At 36.3% G+C, this 5,353-nt stretch overlaps 1 long non-coding RNA gene across 1 annotated transcript in view; it reads left to right on the top strand.

Moving 5' to 3' along the window:
• The first annotated feature begins 1,889 nt into the window (after positions 1–1,889).
• The window catches only part of LOC138050322 (uncharacterized), a 7,734-nt gene continuing 4,270 nt past the window's right edge, over positions 1,890–5,353 (top strand). The window contains exon 1 of the long non-coding RNA XR_011132578.1: positions 1,890–2,285. This is a non-coding gene — a long non-coding RNA (uncharacterized lncRNA). The remainder of the gene's footprint in view (positions 2,286–5,353) is intronic.

The following is a 5,353-nucleotide window of genomic DNA, read 5'->3' as shown; positions in this document are numbered from 1 at the left end:
TTTTCAAATTTTATTTAAGTGTGGTTTCCCACGCACGTTCGATTACGACGCTTCGTTTTGTGACAAATTATACCTTTCCAAGGAAAACCATGCATGACAAAAAATACATATCAAAGGGAATAATATCCGAGAGTTATAATCTTGACTTTTGTAGGGTGTTTGTCAAGGTCTAATATGGTGCTGAATGATACACGTAAGTCGGAAGAAATTCTTACTGTCATACTGAGCTTCGGAAAAAAGTGGTTGGAATTGAGATATTTTGGTTATCTGAAAAAAAGAGAGAAAATGTGGAGGCAAAAATGTAGCTGATAGTTCATGCTCATTATGTCCTTTTCCAGGCCCTCTTCAACTCAGCGTTTGTCATAAAATGCAGCAATCAAAAGCTGAGAATGAAACGTAAGATTGACTGGGGAATGTTTTATTTTATAATTATTATTATTAATATTTTTTAAATGAAGATTTTTCTTTTCAATTTATATTTGGGAGTGAAGTCAGACACTGTGGCGCTTTTCAAGAATGCTTAATAAAATAGAAGTGAAATCGTTTCAAGGGTTTTTTTTTAATTTGAGAAGACTGGGAAAGCTGGGAGACAAAACCATCTCCAAGCAGAGTAGTCCACCAACCCACATATCACGGGAAGACCTTGAATAACACCCTTGACGTCATTTAAGGAGAAGTGTGTCACCAACTCTATTGCTCAGTATAGATACGATTGGTATGACTGAATTCATCGGAAAAGGCGTGATCTATGTCCCCTTTTAATTGCTACTAACAGAATTTGTTTAATAGTGAGTACCATTGCACCGGCAATTCCCATTTGAAAAAAAAAAAACTCGCCCACAAGAAAATGGTTTGGACTAAGAGAAAATGAGGGAGGTCATTTTATCTTGTTTGGACGACAAAAAGCAGTAACATCTGCAGATTTATGATTTTCCCCCTCCTCCAAAATGAGAACGAGCTGTCTTTTTTAAATTCATTGCCTTCGCCGCCTGTTACAGTTGATTTACGATTTGTTAACTATCGCATAGTTCTCTTTTACAGCTTTAATCAGGAAGGAGATATATGTCAAGACACTTAATAACTTGTTCTAGCAGTTTTGGGCATTTTGCCTGTCAACGGGTCACATAAACTGACCACTATATATTTGACCATATATTTTGCTCCAGAAGGCCTCTTCCGTAAGTACAACAAAGGGGAAGAGTCGTCATTAGTCTGAGCTGTCACCGAATCGAATTTCGCTGGACAAAAATAAAGCGATTTGGTCATGATAAGCTGGCTTAGCTAAATGTTAGTACTGTTTATTCCAAATAAAATTCAAGTCAAATCGAGTCATACTATATTTGCGCGCAGGGAGAAAACGGCCGCGAAGCTTCTCGACATATTTAAAACTTCAATCATCGAAAAAGGGAACAACGTATCGATAATTTTACTGTGTTCAAGAGGGAATCAAGAAGATGATTTGTTTAAGCATTTCATTAATTTCGAAATGTTGAAAACCGAAAACGAATGCCGAACAACGAATCATAGGACCAATTGCAGTGTAAATGAACTATCCGCTATTCTTTTGAATTGCTCATTTACACAATGAATTTCGTTTCCAGATCTATATCAGTGATAATAGCAAGGACCACTCTCTCTCCCATATCCTGCCAAATATTTACCGGCGTAGAATCCGTTTTCGATATCAGATCCGAGCCCCATCCAAGCTGAACAAAGAATTTAAATTCACGCGATTCACGCAAGGGGAAAATGTTTCCTTGAGCATCTAATCTGCCCACCATTTCAAATAACTGAACATTACATTAAATAAAAATGTTATTTTACGTATATAGTTAATGAAATAGGCTACTAAGAGCAGGTGAATATCCTCTGATATTATCGTTGAAACTTTCATTTGAGATCGTAAGACTCCGTGCCGTGGAAAGCTCATTCACGCTGACATTTAGTTGGATTTAAGAGTTATTAAGTTCTTAAATTGATTAACGCTTTTGTTTATGAACGAAATATATTATAACTGCTTGTATTGGCGCTTTTTCAGCGTAAATCCACACCGTCTTCTATCAAAGTGTCAATATTTTATCAGCTTCTAAGCGATGAGCTTAACAGTTCTATTTCTACTATGTGCGATTCTCGGGAGGCTGAGTTCCAGTTCCTTACAACCCAACGAAACTTCTGCACAGGTACAGAACGACTCCGTAGAGGTGCTAAAAAGGACGATTAGGCCGGCATGTTGGTTTGGTAGATGCAGAAGCCGAAGAAGGCGTAGGAGTTACCGTGAGTACAAGGTAAACCATATATACCTTTGCGTTCTTACCCATAGTTTTTGCAACAGCTTTGATGTAGCTTATCTGGATTGTATGCCATTCTGATTGATTGACATGCCCTGGTAGTTGATTTTAAAAGCAACCTATCGTCTATGCTGCCTATTTATGATGCCAGTATTACGAAAAGAAAATCATCCGAATAGATAAAAGGGAACGTTTATTTATTTAATTTTTTTAAAATCCCTCTTTATAATAAGCGAACGAAAAAAATTTCAAAACCAATCCATTTCACATAAGCAGTGTTTGCGCAGTAGAAATTCATGCATCACGTGGTTAAGAAGAGAATAATTTAGCCCCATAGCAGTGGGCTTCAGTCATTAGAGGGCTAAGTTATATCCTTCAATTTTCTTTTTTGGCATTAAGAGTGCCGAAGTTTTCAATTATTGGACGTTTTTATTAAATTTTTTTAGGGAAAAAATTTTCCCTATTTTTAAGACCCTTTGAGTGTCTTTAGTTTTATTACCTTGCTTTTATTAAATCATTTTATTGGGTTAAATTGCGGAAAAACCAGGCAGGTACTTCCTTTATACAAGGAATTAAATGCCTCGTTGATGGGTAATATCCGTCACGCACAACGTAATGAAGGCTTAAACAAAAGAAACAATATCTAAAAGAGCTGAAATGCTGCTGTATGTTACGACTACCAACATTGATTTCAACCGGCTAATCGACTTTTTTCTAAGACTTTTAAAAACTGCCTGATTGTCTTTCGGACTCAATAGTTACAACAAGTTTCCTTTTTTAAAAAGTGATTCATTCATAAAAAATTGTATTTTTCAGCAAGGAACCTTTACCAAAAATTAATAATAAATTTAAAAAAAATAATTAACAAATCCTCACTGGCTATCAAACCACACAGACCAGGCTAAAGGCGAGGGCAATTAAAGAATATGTAATACAAAGCAGAAACAAAAGGAACTTTGTCTATGGAATAAAAACAACCTGAATACTTAGTATGTGATTGTTGATCGCGACTCGAATGTACTATTACATACACGCAAAGAAAGAAACGAAGAAAAAAAGTTTGTTTAGTTAAGACAAAAACCGAAATTATTATTCAAGTAATTTGCTGTAGCCATAGACAAAACAAAAAATAGGCACGCATTGCGTACCTGTGGTAGTGCAGTAACACAGCGCTTTATTCCATAACTGTCAACTGAGTTGCGTTTTGTTTTCCAGGAGATTGAAGTTGTCTTTGCGTAATATGTAGCTCTAATAGACTAAGTACACGATTTTTTTTGGTGCCGCATATCCTTGCAGTGCCATGGTAGATGTCTTAGGTAAATAGCCCTCTGAGAAGACATGTGATTACAAGTACAATGCTAAACCCAGAAAGACTGAAGACAATGGAGAAACATTGGCTTCGAGGCTTGCATGTTGATTCTTGTCAAGTTCCCTTGCAATTTCTTTATCACCACAAGCCTCCGATAGCTTTCCAAGACAAAAGTTCATTGAAGTTAACCCTGCCCGGCAGGGTTAATATTGGAGACATCAAAATGTACAACTTGCTGTCAGAACCAATGGACCGAAAATTCTATTTTAACACACAAAAAATGCGAACTAAGCCAGGTACAGAATTTGTTAGCCTGCTTTATGCAAAACAAATATTGATGCAAAAGTAATTAAATATTGATATGCATTTTTTAGGAAGAAGGGAAGGAAGTTTTCAGGAAGTGTAGATCGACAATAAAATATTTTGCCATCAGCAACAAAATTTGCGACATGAAAACAACATAAATTTCGAACCGCCAATATAAACAGTTACCATCAGCAAAATACGTTTTAGGAGATTTTTACTGCGTTCAATTTTTCTATTGCATTTTTGGCTGCACAAGTAAATCGCATAATCGAAAGTGACGTCCATTTCAGCATCTGCCATGATCTAGTTATCTTGCGTGTTTACTAACAACTCGCACCGGAAAAGAGGATACATTTGTGTCGAGATGATGGCAAGACACCAGGTTTCTGTTTTTGGTAGTTTGCTATTTTTTTTTTTCAAGTGTTATAAAGTTTGACAAAAAATGTGAAAATTCAACACAAAGATCACAAGACCAATCAGTTTCCAGCTTGGCAACACTTCACGCAATCAGTTTTCATTTTAGGTCATACGGTACGTATATGAGCTGATAACATAGATTGAGTGAGGAAACGCAATATCCGAGGTCCAAAATTTACTAATCATTGTTATTTCTAAGATTAGTACCCGCGCTCAGTTTGATCGGCCAATTTAGTGAACAATATTCTATAGGAAAATTCACCACCTGACGAGGAAATTCCACGTTAAATTTATCTCAAAAAACCGATACATCTCAAGAACCGCGAAGTTGTGAGTGCGATATATTAGTTTTACAAGTGAAATTTAACGAATTCACGAGTCAGGTGGTGAATTTTCCTTGATTCGCATAGCTCTTTAAAAAATACCTTAGTCGAATGTTGCAGTATTCAGTGGGCGCTAAAGAAAGTCATTTTAAACTGTCACCGGTCACTAACCATCAGATAGGAATCTATCCGAATACACAAAAGTTTATTCGTGTTTAAAAAAAACAAAATCTTCGTTTTCTGAACAGAGGCTCTAATTGTTATTTTTGAATGCACTGGGAGCTTTTAATGTCGGTTATTTCACCAGCACAAGTCATGAACTCGGGAAAAACTCTTCGACACCGCCTGAAAGAAGGAAACGTGCATCGATCAAACAAACACAATGTCAACTCAACAAACACGCTGGTAAGTTGTTTGCCTCCAAACATTGAACAGTTTATCGAATTGGACTTTAAGATACAACGTCCATTGCTAACGTGAGTTTTTGGGAGGCAAAACAAGCAAACATTTAAAAATTGAGTAAACAGTGTGTTTTTTCAACACACAGAACTGCTGTTGCTACCGTTGTGATTAGCATTCAAATGAAAATTGATGGAAATGTTTATTAGCCTCTAGTTTATCGTCTGTGTACTCTTCAACTGAAACCTGCTCTCTCTTGGTCAATGAAGAACTTGTGTTTTTTTCTCTTCCTTCGGCCATTTTTTTCTTTT

Source organism: Montipora capricornis, chromosome 6, assembly GCF_036669925.1.
Source record: "Montipora capricornis isolate CH-2021 chromosome 6, ASM3666992v2, whole genome shotgun sequence".
Classification (NCBI taxonomy): Eukaryota; Metazoa; Cnidaria; class Anthozoa; order Scleractinia; family Acroporidae; genus Montipora; species Montipora capricornis.
This window is presented reverse-complemented; position numbering and strand designations above follow the sequence as displayed.